The sequence below is a fragment of the Leopardus geoffroyi genome, chromosome B3, assembly GCF_018350155.1.
Source record: "Leopardus geoffroyi isolate Oge1 chromosome B3, O.geoffroyi_Oge1_pat1.0, whole genome shotgun sequence".
Taxonomy (NCBI): domain Eukaryota; kingdom Metazoa; phylum Chordata; class Mammalia; order Carnivora; family Felidae; genus Leopardus; species Leopardus geoffroyi.
This window is the reverse complement of record NC_059337.1, coordinates 71246468-71259334: the sequence shown is the minus strand read 5'-3', so window position 1 is coordinate 71259334 and position 12867 is coordinate 71246468.

Genomic DNA, 12867 nt, shown 5'->3' with positions numbered 1-12867 from the left:
TCCTATGTGATAAGCAGCTTGAAGAATGTTAATGACAGTACTAACAAAAGTAGGTAAGTATGAAAATCATGTATTTGTATCTATAGATTAAGATATATAGACCTTTAATATTGGACACAGAATTTCAATTACTTAAATCTTTGGAATCAGAGATAAAAAAAGTTAGGCATCAGAAGAGGGAGAAAGGTAACAAGGTGCAGAAACATTTATACATTTCAGTGTTATTCTGGATCAGTGTTGGAACCGTACGTGTTGACATCCTAAGGTGGTCTAATAGCTGACACAAAAAATGTCAAACGACTATCCATTCTTCAGGGTTCATCATTGTTTGTTAGCTCAATAAAAATTTGAAAGTCCAGATATCTAATGATGGCTTCCGATTTGGTTCCGTATTTTACCTACTGAATTAAAACACTTGTGTAACAAGAAACAATAGGTGTTGGTGAAGTTTCAGACAGGAGAACCCTCTTGCACTGTTGGTGGGCATGCAAACTGGTGCAGCCACTCTGGAGAATAGTATGGAGGTTCCTCAGGAAACTAAAAATAGAACAACCTTATGATTCAGCAATTGCACTATTAGGTGTCTACTCCCAAAATACAAAAATACAGATTCAAAGGGGTACATGCCCCCCAATGTTTATAGTAGCATTAGCAACAATACCAAACTATGGAGAGAGCCCAAATGTCCATTGCCTAATGAATGGATAAAGAAGATGTGAGATATATATATATATATATATATATATATATATATATATATATATTATATATATTATATATTAATATATATTAATTAATTAATTAATATATATTAATATATATATATATTACTCAGTCATCAAAAAGAATGAAATCTTGCCATTTACAATGGCGTGGATGGAACTAGAATGTATTATACTAAGCAAAATAAGTCAATCAGAGAAAGGCAAATGCTGTACGATTTCACTCATGTGGAATTTAAGCAACAAAACAGTTGAACATATGGGAGGGGGAGTAAAAAGAGTAGAGAGGGAAACAAACTACAAGAGACTCTTAATGACAGAGAACAAACTATGGGTTGATGGAGGGAGATGGGTGGGAGATGGACTGATGGGTGATGGGTACCTAGGAGGACACTTGTGATGAGCACTGGGTGTTGTATGTAAGTGATGATTCACTGATTTCTACTCCTAAAACTAATATTGCACTGTATATTAATTTAAATAAAAGATAATTACATTAAATTAAATTAAAAAAAAAACTCTAGAAAACAAACAGGATTGCTGGAGGGGAAGTGGGCAGTGGATGGGCTAAATGTGTGATGGGTATTAAGGAGGACACTTGGATGTTACATGTAGATGATGAGTCAGTAAATTCTACTTCTGAAACTAATATTACACTATATGTTAACTAATTACAATTTAAATAAAAACTTAAAACAAAAAAAAATAATGTGTAAAATCTCAGCCTAGGTTAAAACTAGAAAAATATAGGGGTGTCTGGGTGTCTCGGTCAGTTGAGCGTCCAACTTTGGTTCAGGTCATGATCTCACAGTACGTGAGTTCAAGCCCCATGTTGGACTCTGTGCTGACAGCTCGGAGCCTGGAGCCTGCTTCACATTCTGTGTCTTCCTCTCTCTCTGCCCCTGTGCCACTCAGGCTCTGTTTCTCTCTGTCTCTCTGTCTCTCTCTCTCTCTCTCTCTCTCTCTCTTTCTCTCTCTCTCTCTCTGTGTCAAAAAATAAATATTTAAAAAAATTTAAAAACTAGAAAAATACAGAAAAAGTAAGCAATGTATTGGCATATTAAGGATTTTTGAGGGTTTTGCCTGAAGTGTCATGATACTTAGTAAGGCCTCTATTCTTCTGGGTTATGGATAGATACAGAGGCTCACAAATGTCAGATACTCCCAAGCAAAGGCCTCTGGAAACCAGGAACAGTGGTGTGGGAGCCATACACTGTCCCTCTAGACAAGGATTCCCCTCCTACTTCCTCACTCCTCTGTTGCCCCCACCCAGTTCTAGATATTTAGGGAAGTTAAGGGAGAATCATTGTGAAAACTTCCTTCTCTGAGTTAGACTTAGATGCGGTGTGATTTCTGTGGTGAGAAAAGCAAAACAAAGCCGTGAAATTGCCTACAATTCTGTTGTTAGTTTGCTTTTAATTTATTAATTTATGTTAGGATCCCCTCCATTAGTGAGGGACAGTCATAGTTTGGACCTAAATGACCCAAGTGACACAACTGAGTGATGATATTTATTAAAAAAAATGTAAATGCACAATACAGACCCAGATGCTCCTAATAAAAGTATTCTAGCTAAGAATATTTATTATGTATAAGTTATAAAATGCATTACTTTCTAGATTGCATAATGTCATAACTTTAAGGGTGATCTTGATGATTGTAATTAGTGACACAAGGTATCAGGGAAAGTCAGAATTTTCCACATCACACTTCACTGTAAGGCTCCTCTTTGGCCTGTGACTGGATCATGTTTGGCAAAATCAAGCTGTGAGTAATTCCTCTGTAGCAGGAATTTAGTGTAACCCAGAAGTCAAAGAATCCATGAGGAAAGAGGTGTAAAAGGAGGCAATATTTGGTGATTAATGTCTATGAGGATTGCAATGACTTTGTAAGCCATGTGGGAATGAAGCCACCAAGTGGATGTGCTCAGTCGTGTTCTCTCTCCTCGAAATGGCTGATCATCTGCCCTGTGGCAGAGCCGAACACGGCTAAAATAAGAGAGAGCTGAAGTTTTTTCTGCCCTGCTACTCATCACCACTTTGCCAATCATTTCCAGATGTCACTTCCCTAACATGCTGTTTCCCCCAAAGAGCTGGTTCTGACTGAATATACCTCCTGGTTACTAAGGATGGACTTTCCATACTTCCTCATCCTCATCTCTCTCACTTCCTTGATTCCCAGCCCTCTTAGTTGCAAAGATGAATGTCCTTACATTCTTCATGTAACTTGAGGTGCTATTGTTTCTACAACCACATAAAAGAAGGCAGAGCTAGAAGACACACCTAAGAACTCTCCTAAACTTGTATCTCTTCCAAACCTACCTCCTCATAGAACTGGCAGGTCTGACCTGAAATCTTCTGTTTGCACTGCAGCAAGAGGCAGGCACGATGGAGGATGTGGCATCCTTGGCAGCCAGCAGCCCAGAGAAGGTGTTTACATTGCTGGGCACAGGACATTCATTTGGAGAAAAATTGGCATATATGCTACACAAGAGAGACTTATTTATGTTTCTCTGAAATCTGTATCTGATTCCTCCTAAGGGATATAGTCTCCTGGGACCAAAAGTGAGAATTCATGAGAGAAAACTGTCAGTTATATCCCTAATGTTCTCTTCCCTAAGGAGTCCAGTGATTGGCCTTTGGGATCCAGTTTCTCCAGTGGTGATCAGAAACTCTCATGCTATTCTTAGAGTCATTGTTTATTTTGTTCAATAGACAGATTACTCTTATGGTGGTGCAATCACTACAGCAACCCCAGCTTAGCTGTGACATGAGATTATTTATTCTCTTGTTACTTTACATTTTATTCATTTTTTGAGTCTGCTGCAAGTTTTAGATTCTCTTATCTGTCAGTATCAGAGTCATGTCATCAGATTTCTCATTTTCATTCCTGTTGACCTGCTCAATGGCTTGAAAGGGGTTATTCCTTTTTTTTTTTTTGCTAACAGGTTTTCTCTCCCAGATTCACTCTGTGCTTCTAGTATGACCCTGATAAATAAATTCCATTTCATAGTGAACAAGTCCCAGAAGCAAGAAACATGGGGTATACGGTGAAATGCCAAAGTTCTAGAAGATAACCCCTCATTTAGTCCTTTAGGTTGTTTTAGACTGTTTTAGCAGATGTCCCTAAAAGTTGACATGATTGTTGAAATTTTCTTTCTCCTTTCAAGTGAGTTGTTGCTGAGAGTGGTGACTCAAACTTTTGGACCATTTTGTGTTATTACTTTTATGTCTATGTGTGCCTGCGCACATGGGTATGTGTGCAGTTAGATATGATATTTAATAATGTTTTTCCTCTGTTATTGGTTTAGAGCCATCTTTAATGGGACTGCATTCTTGTTAATAATTTATTATTGGGGGCCCCTGGGTGGCTCAGTCGGTTGGGCGTCCGACTTCAGCTCAGGTCATGATCTCGCGGTTCATGAGTTCGAGCCCCGCGTCAGGCTCTGGGCTGTTGGCTCGGAGCCTGGAGCCTGCTTCCGATTCTGTGTCTCCCTCTCTCTCTGCCCCTCCCCCATTCATGGTCTGTCTCTCTCTGTCCCAAAAATAAATAAACGTTTAAAAAAAAAAAAATAAAAAAAAATAATTTATTATTGGGTGTACAGCATCAATGAGCAAAGAGTTTTATGAGGAGTTATGACTTGAAGTTTCCTCATTTTCTCAGCATTGTTTCTGTAAGGTAGAAATGCTTTTGTTTCTTATGTGGTAACAGCACTTTTTTAGTCCTGAAAATTGATACCCTAGGACGCACACTAGCTAGGGTTTTGAGTGACTTATTCAATGAAAGCTTTTAGTGCTTGAATGTACAAAGAGAATTTTCTTGACACTAAGGTCTGCCAAAATTATGATTTGGAAGAAAGAATTTATCTCTTTCATCAGGTGGATGGTTCCATGCCAGATACTTGAACTGAAGTACTAAATTATAGAATTTAACTCAAGGGAGTTGAGGAGCACTCTTGATCTGTTAAAAATATGTAAAAATATACACACACACATGCACACATACAATGTATATACTCCCATACATAGTGAAGTTCTCCCTCCTGGTAAGGAAAGATACTTGTGAAATATTCCCTTATTTTATTTTTTCCAGTTTTATTGAAATATAATTAACATATAACAATGTATAAATTTAAGTTGTAAAACATGAGGATTTGATATATGTATATATAGGAAAATGATTACTGTTAAGTTTAATTTACATCCATGACTTCACATAGCTACAAAAATTTTTTTCTTGTTTTGAGAACTTTTAAGATTGACTCTCTCAGTAACTTTTTAAATACGCAATTCTAATATATTGTTAACTATTGTCACCATGCTGTAATTTATATCCCCAGAACTTATTTATCTTATAACTTGAAATCTTGTACATTTTGACCACCTTCACCCATTTCCTCCACCTTCCACCCCTTACCTCTGGTAACCACCAATCTGTTTTCTATTTCTATGAGTTCAGTCTTTTTAGATTTCACATGTAAGTGAGAACATACCGTATTTGTCATTTTCTGTCTGGCTTATTTCTCTTGGCATAATTCCTTCAACATTCAAGCATGTTTTTGCAAATGTCCTTTGCAAGATATTTCTTTTTTTTATGTGTCAATAATATTATATCATATATGTAACACATATTCTAAATGTATATATCTATTATATTAGATATATAATATATATCTAAATGTGTATTTATTATATAATATATATCATATATTCTATTATATATCATATATTATAAATATATTATATATAAATTTTTATATACATGTATTAATTTGTGTATGTTGAACTGTCCTTGCATGCCAAGGATAAATCCCACTTGATCATGGTGTATGATGCTTTTAAAGTGCTGTTGAAGTACATCTATTAGTGTTTTGTTGAGATACTTGCCTATTGCTTTGTAGCAGTTTAAATATTATATATCTGGGTTTACATGCGTAGGTTTTTCTTATGCATTTTATTCTTTAAGATTCTTGGATCTGTAATTTGGTGACTGCTACTAATTTTTGAAAAATTTTGGCTATCATTTCTTTGGATGTTTCTTCTTCCTTGAGCAAACAGAATGAGATGTCATATATGGAACAATAACAATACTGATCTACAAAATCAGAAATAAATGGTTGGATAGGTGTTCTAGTTCATATTTCTTTTCAGATTTGAATAGTGACTATACGACTTTCCTGCCTGCAACAGGGGGAAGAATAAAATAATTTTGATTCCAAGTCTACTTTCACTGCCTTCTGTATCATATTCTTCTAAAAAGTGTTATCCAGAGAGGAAGAGGGGAGAGGCAGTAGTGCAGCAATATGAAGATGCAGTGTAGCTCACTTTATCATTGCTAGCTGAAAGAATAATTCTAAGCAGAGTGTGAATTCTGTCTTTTTCTTCTTCTTGGGGAATCAAGTTGTAGTTGAGAAGGAGACAGCTTTAGAGTAGTTGTTCCTTACAGTTGGCACTTCTCTCCTCAGAAGACCTGGTCTTTTTTTTTAAATTTGTTTTTAATGTTCATTTACTTGAGAGAGAGAGAGAGAGAGAGAGAGAGAGAGAGAGAGAGAGAGAGAGTGCGCATAAGCAGGGAGGGGCAGAGAGAGAGAGAGAGGGAGATACAGATTCCGAAGCAGGCTCCAGGCTCTGGCTTTCCATGCAGAGCCCTACTCAGGGCTCAAACTCATGAGCTGTGAGATCATGACCTGAGCAGAAGTCGGATGCTTAACTGACTGAGTCACCCAGGCGCCCCAGGGCACTTGGTCTTAAGAATGATTACTGTGAACTGTCCTCAGGAAGCCTGTAATTTTGAATAAATTTGTTTTCAGTGCCTCACTTTCTTCATCTTTAAAGTGGTAATAATATTTATTTTGTACGGTTGATATGAAGGTTACACGAGTTTATAGGTAAAGCAGTTATGTTTATGTGCAAAGCCTGAAGAATTTTTAATACAGAGTAAGCATTTTCTATTATTACAGAGAAAGAAAAATTTAGCCCAGAGAACCAATGTTGACTGCTATGCTATAGTGTTCCCTGTTAAGCCTAATTATTTCATAAAGTATCAGATAAGGTTACTCCCTGACTGTGGTGGCTTAAGACAAATCAACATCATTTTTTTTAATACATGAAATTTATTGTCAAATTGGTTTCCATACAACACCCAGTGCTCATCCCAAAAGATGCCCTCTTCAATGCCCATCACCTACCCTTCTCTCCCTCCCACCTCCCCATCAACCCTCAGTTTGTTCTCAGTTTTTAAGAGTCTCTTATGCTTTGGCTCTCTCCCACTCTAACCTCTTTTTTTTTTTCCCTTCCCTTCCCCCATGGGTTCCTGTTAAGTTTCTCAGGATCCACATAAGAGTGAAAACATATGGTATCTGTCTTTCTCTGTATGGCTTATTTCACTTAGCATCACACTCTCCAGTTCCATCCATGTTGCTACAAAGGACCATATTTCATTCTTTCTCATTGCCACGTAGTACTCCATTGTGTCTATAAACCACAATTTCTTTATCCATTCATCAGTTGATGGACATTTAGGCTCTTTCCACAATTTGGCTATTGTTGAGAGTGCTGCTATAAACATTGGGGTACAAGTGGCCCTATGCATCAGTACTCCTGTATCCCTTGGGTAAATTCCTAGCAGTGCTACTGCTGGGTCATAGGATAGGTCTATTTTTAATTTTTTGAGGAACCTGCACACCGTTTTCCAGAGCGGCTGCACCAGTTTGCATTCCCACCAACAGTGCAAGAGGGTTCCCGTTTCTCCACATCCTCGCCAGCATCTATAGTCTCCTGATTTGTTTATTTTGGCCACTCTGACTGGCGTGAGGTGATATCTGAGTGTGGTTTTGATTTGTATTTCCCTGATTAGGAGCGATGTTGAGCATCTTTTCATGTGCCTGTTGGCCATCCAGATGTCTTCTTTAGAGAAGTGTCTATTCATGTTTTCTGCCCATTTCTTCACTGGATTATTTGTTTTTTGGGTGTGGAGTTTGGTGAGCTCTTTATACATTTTGGATACTAGCCTTTTGTCTGATATGTCATTTGCAAATATCTTTTCCCTTTCCATTGGTTGCTTTTTAGTTTTGTTGATTGTTTCCTTTGCAGTGCAGAAGCTTTTTATCTTCATGAGGTCCCAATAGTTCATTTTTGCTTTTAATTCCCTTGCCTTTGGGGATGTGTAGAGTAAGAAATTGCTGCAGCTGAGGTCAGAGAGGTTTATTCCTGCTTTCTCCTCTAGGGTTTTGATGGTTTCCTGTCTCACATTCAGGTCTTTTATCCATTTTGAGTTTATTTTTGTGAATGGTGTCAGAAAGTGGTCTAGTTTCATTCTTCTGCATGTTGCTGTCTAGTTCTCCCAGCACCATTTGTTAAAGAGACTTTTTTCCATTGGATATTCTTTCCTGCTTTGTCAAAGATTAGTTGGCCATACATTTGTGGGTCTAGTTCTGGGGTTTCTATTCTCTTCCATTGGTCTATGTGTCTGTTTTTGTGCCAATACCATGCTGTCTTGATGATGACAGCTTTGAGGTAGAGGCGAAAGTCTGGGATTGTGATGCCTCCTGCTTTGGTCTTCTTCTTCAAAATTACTTTGGCTATTTGGGCCTTTGGTGGTTCCATATGAATTTTAGGATTGCTTGTTCTAGCTTCGAGAAGAATGCTGGTGCAATTTTTATTGGAATTGCGTCGAATGTGTAGATAGCTTTGGGTAGTATTGACATTTTGACAATGTTTATTCTTCCAGCCCATGAGCATGGAATGTTTTTCCATTTCTTTATATCTTCTTCAATTTCCTTCATAAGCTCTCTATAGTTTTCAGCATACACCTTTTACATCTTTGGTTAGATTTATTCCTAGATATTTTATGCTTCTTGGTGCAATTGTGAATGGGATCAGTTTCTTTATTTGTCTTTCTGTTGCTTCATTGTTAGTGTATAAGAATGCAACTGATTTCTGTACATTGATTTTGTATCCTGCAACTTTGCTGAATTCATGTATCAGTTCTAGCAGACTTTTGGTGGGGTCTATCGGGTTTTCCATGTATAATATCATGTCATCTGCAAAAAGTGAAAGCTTGACTTCATCTTTGCCAATTTTGATGCCTTTGATTTCCTTTTGTTGTCTGATTGCTGACGCTGGCATCCAACACTATGTTAAACAACAGCGGTGAGAGTGGACATCCCTGTCGTATTCCTGATCTCAGGGGGAAAGCTCTCAGTTTTTCCCCATTGAGGATGATATTAGCTGTGGGCTTTTCATAAATGGCTTTTATGATGTTTAAGTATGTTCCTTCTACCCCGACTTTCTCGAGGGTTTTTATTAAGAAAGGATGTGGAATTTTGTCAAATGCTTTTTCTGCATCGATTGGTAGGATCATATGGTCCTTATCTTTTCTTTTACTAATGTGATGTATCACGTTGATTGATTTGCAGGTGTTGAACCAGCCCTGCATCCCAGGAATGAATCCCACTTGATCATGGTGAATAATTCTTTTTATAAGTTGTTGAATTCGATTTGCTAGTATCTTATTGAGAATTTTTGCATCCATATTCATTATGGATATTGGCCTGTAGTTCTCTTTTTTACTAGGTCTCTGTCTGGTTTAGGAATCATAAGTAATACTGGCTTCATAGAATGAGTCTGGAAGTTTTCCTTCCCTTTCTATTTTTTGGAACAGCTTGAGAAGGATAGGTATTATCTCTGCTTTAAATGTTTGGTAGAATTCCCCAGGGAAGCCATCTGGTCCTGGACTCTTATTTGTTGGGAGATTTTTGATAACTGATTCAATTTCTTCGCTGGTTATGGGTCTGTTCAAGCTTTCTATTTCCTCCTGTTTGAGTTTTGGAAGTGTGTGGGTGTTTAGGAATTTGTCCATTTCTTCCAGGTTGTCCCGTGTGTTGGCATATAATTTTTCATAGTATTCCCTCATAATTGCTTGTATTTCTGAGGGATTGGTTCTAATAATTCGATTTTCATTTTGATTTTATCTATTTGGGTCATCTCCCTTTTCTTTTTGAGAAGCCTGGCTAGAGGTGTATCAATTTTGTTTATTTTTTCAAAAAACCAACTCTTGGTTTTGTTGATCTGCTCTACAGTTTTTTAGATTCTATGTTGTTTATTTCTGTTCTGATCTTTATTATTTCTCTTCTTCTGCTGGGTTTAGGGTGTCTTTGCTGTTCTGCTTCTATTTCCTTTAGATGTACTGTTAGATTTTGTATTTGGGATTTTTCCTGTTTCTTGAGATAGGCCTGGATTGCAATGTATTTTCCTCAGGACTTCCTTGGCTGCATCCCAAAGCATTTGGATTGCTGTATTTTCATTTTCGTTTGTTTCCATATATTTTAAAATTTCTTCTCTAATTGCCTGGTTGACCCATTCATCCTTTGGTAGGGTGTTCTTTAACCTCCATGCTTTTGGAGGTTTTCCAGACTTTTTCCTGTGGTTGATTTCAAGCTTCATAGCATTGTGGTCTCAAAGTGTGCATGGTATGATCTCATTTCTTATATACTTATGAAGCGCTGTTTTGTGACAGAGAATGCGATCCATCTTGGAGAATGTTCCCTGTGCACTCGAGAAGAAAGTATATTCTGTTGCTTTGGGATGCAGAGTTCTAAATATATCTGTCAAGTCCATCTGATCCAATGTATCACTCAGGGCCCTTGTTTCTTTACTGACCATGTGTCTAGATGATCTATCCATTGTTGTGAGTGGGGTATTAAAGTCCCCTGCAATTACCACATTCTTATCAATAAGGTTGCTTATGTTTCTGAGTAATTGTTTTATATATTTGGGGGCTCCCATATTCGGCACATAGACATTTATAATTGTTAGTTCTTCTTGATGGATAGACCCTGTAATTATTATATATGCCCTTCTTCATCTCTTGTTACAGCCTTTAATTTAAAGTCTAGTTTGTCTGATATAAGTATGGCTACTCTAGCTCTCTTTTGACTTCCAGTAGCATGATAAATAGTTCTCCATCCCCTCACTTTCAATCTGAAGGTGTCCTTAGGTCTAAAATGAGTCTCTTTAGACAGCAAATAGATGGGTCTTGTTTCTTTATCCATTCTGATACCCTATGTCTTTTGGTTGGTGCATTTAGTCCATTTACATTCAGTGTTATTATAGAAAGATATGGGTTTAGAGTCATTGTGATGTCTGTAGGTTTCATGCTTGTAGCGATGTCTCTGGTACTTTGTCTCACAGGATCCCCCTTAGGATCTCTTGTAGGGCTGGTTTAGTGGTGATGAATTCCTTCAGTTTTTGTTTGTTTGCGAAGACCTTTGTCTCTCCTTCTATTCTAAATGACAGATTTGCTGGATAGAGGATTCTCAGCTGCATATTTTTTGTGTTCATCACATTGAAGATTTCCTGCCATTCCTTTCTGGCCTGCCAAGTTTCAGTAGAGAGATCTGTCATGAGTCTTATCGGCCTCCCTTTATATGTTAGAGCACGTTTATCCCTAGCTGCTTTCAGAATTTTCTCTTTATCCTTGTACTTTGCCAGTTTCACTATGATATGTCGTGCAGAAGATCGATTCAAGTTAGGTCTGAAGGGAGTTCTCTGTGTCTCTTGGATTTCAATGCCTTTTTCCTTCCCCAGATCAGGGAAGTTCTCAGCTATTATTTCTTCAAGTACCCCTTCAGCACCTTTCTCTCTCTCTTCCTCCTCTGTAAAACCAATTATGCATAGATTATTTCTCTTTAGTGCATCACTTAGTTCTCTAATTTTCCCCTCATACTCCTGGATTTTTTTTATCTCTCTTTTTCTCAGCTTCTTCTTTTTCCATAATTTTATCTTCTAGTTCACCTATTCTCTCCTTGCGTCTTTAATCTGAGCTGTGGTCATCTCCATTTTATTTTGCAGCTCATTAATAGCATTTTTTAGCTCCTCCTGGGTTTTCCTTTGTCCCTTGATCTCTGTAGCAAGAGATTCTCTGCTGTCCTTGATACTGTTTTCAAGCCCAGCGATTAATTTTATGACTAGTATTCTAAATTCACTTTCTGTTATATTGTTGAAATTGTTTTTGATCAGTTCGTTAACTGTCATTATTTCCTGGAGGTTTTTTTGAGGGGAATTCTTCCGTTTCGTCATTTTGGATAGTGTCTGGAGTGGTGCAGAACTGCAGGGTACTTCCCCTCAGCTGTCTTGAATAACTTGCGTTGGTGGGCGAGGCTGCAGTCAGACCTGATGTCTGCCCCCATCCCACTGCTGGGGCCACAGTCAGACTGGTGTGTACCTTCTCTTGCCCTCTCCGGGGGCGGGGGGGGGATTCTCTGTGGGGTGGCGTGGCCCATCTGGGCTTGCACACTGCCAGGCTTGTGGTGCTGGGGATCTGGCGTATTAGCTGCGCTGGATCGGCCAGGTGTACAGGGGCAGGAGGGGCAGGCTCAGCTTCCTTTTCCTTTGGAGATTCACTTCAGGAGCGGCCCTGCAGCACTGGGAGGGAGTCAGACCTGCTATAGGGTTTGATCCGCAGAAGTACAGCATTGGGTGTTTGTGTGGTGCAAACAAGTTCCCTGACAGGATCTGATTCCCTTTGGGATTTTGGCTGGGGGATGGGCGAGGGAGATGGCGCTGGCGAGTGCCTTTGTTCCCTGCCAAACTGCGCTCTGTTGTCTGGGGCTCAACAACTCTCCCTCCCGTTGTCCTCCAGCCCTCCCGCTCTCTGAACAGATCTGTTAACTTATAACCTTCCAGATGTTAAGTCCCGCTTGCTGTCAGAACACACTCTGTCTGGCCCCTCTGCCTTTGAAGCCAGACTCGAAGTCTCTGCTTTGCTGGCGGCTGCCCCTCTGCCCCAGCTCTCTCCCGCCAGTCCGTGTAGTGCACACCGCCTCTCCGCCCTTCCTACCCTCTTCTGTGGGCCTCTTGTCTATGCTTGGCTCTGGAGTATCCATTCTGCTAGTCTTCTGGCGATTTTCTGTGTTATTTAGGCAGGTGTGGGTAGAATCTAAGTGATCTGCAGGACGTGCTGAGCCCAGTGTCCTAATCCGCCATCTTCCCAGAAGCCAAATCAACATCATTTTGTAATCACTTATGAAGAGAGACAAAGACAACACTCTAAAACCACCAAATTACTGAATATCACCTTCTCCCTGCTAGTGTGAGTGACTCCTGCTTCTTTCCTATTGACAATTTCAGTCTTGCTTTATTCCTCC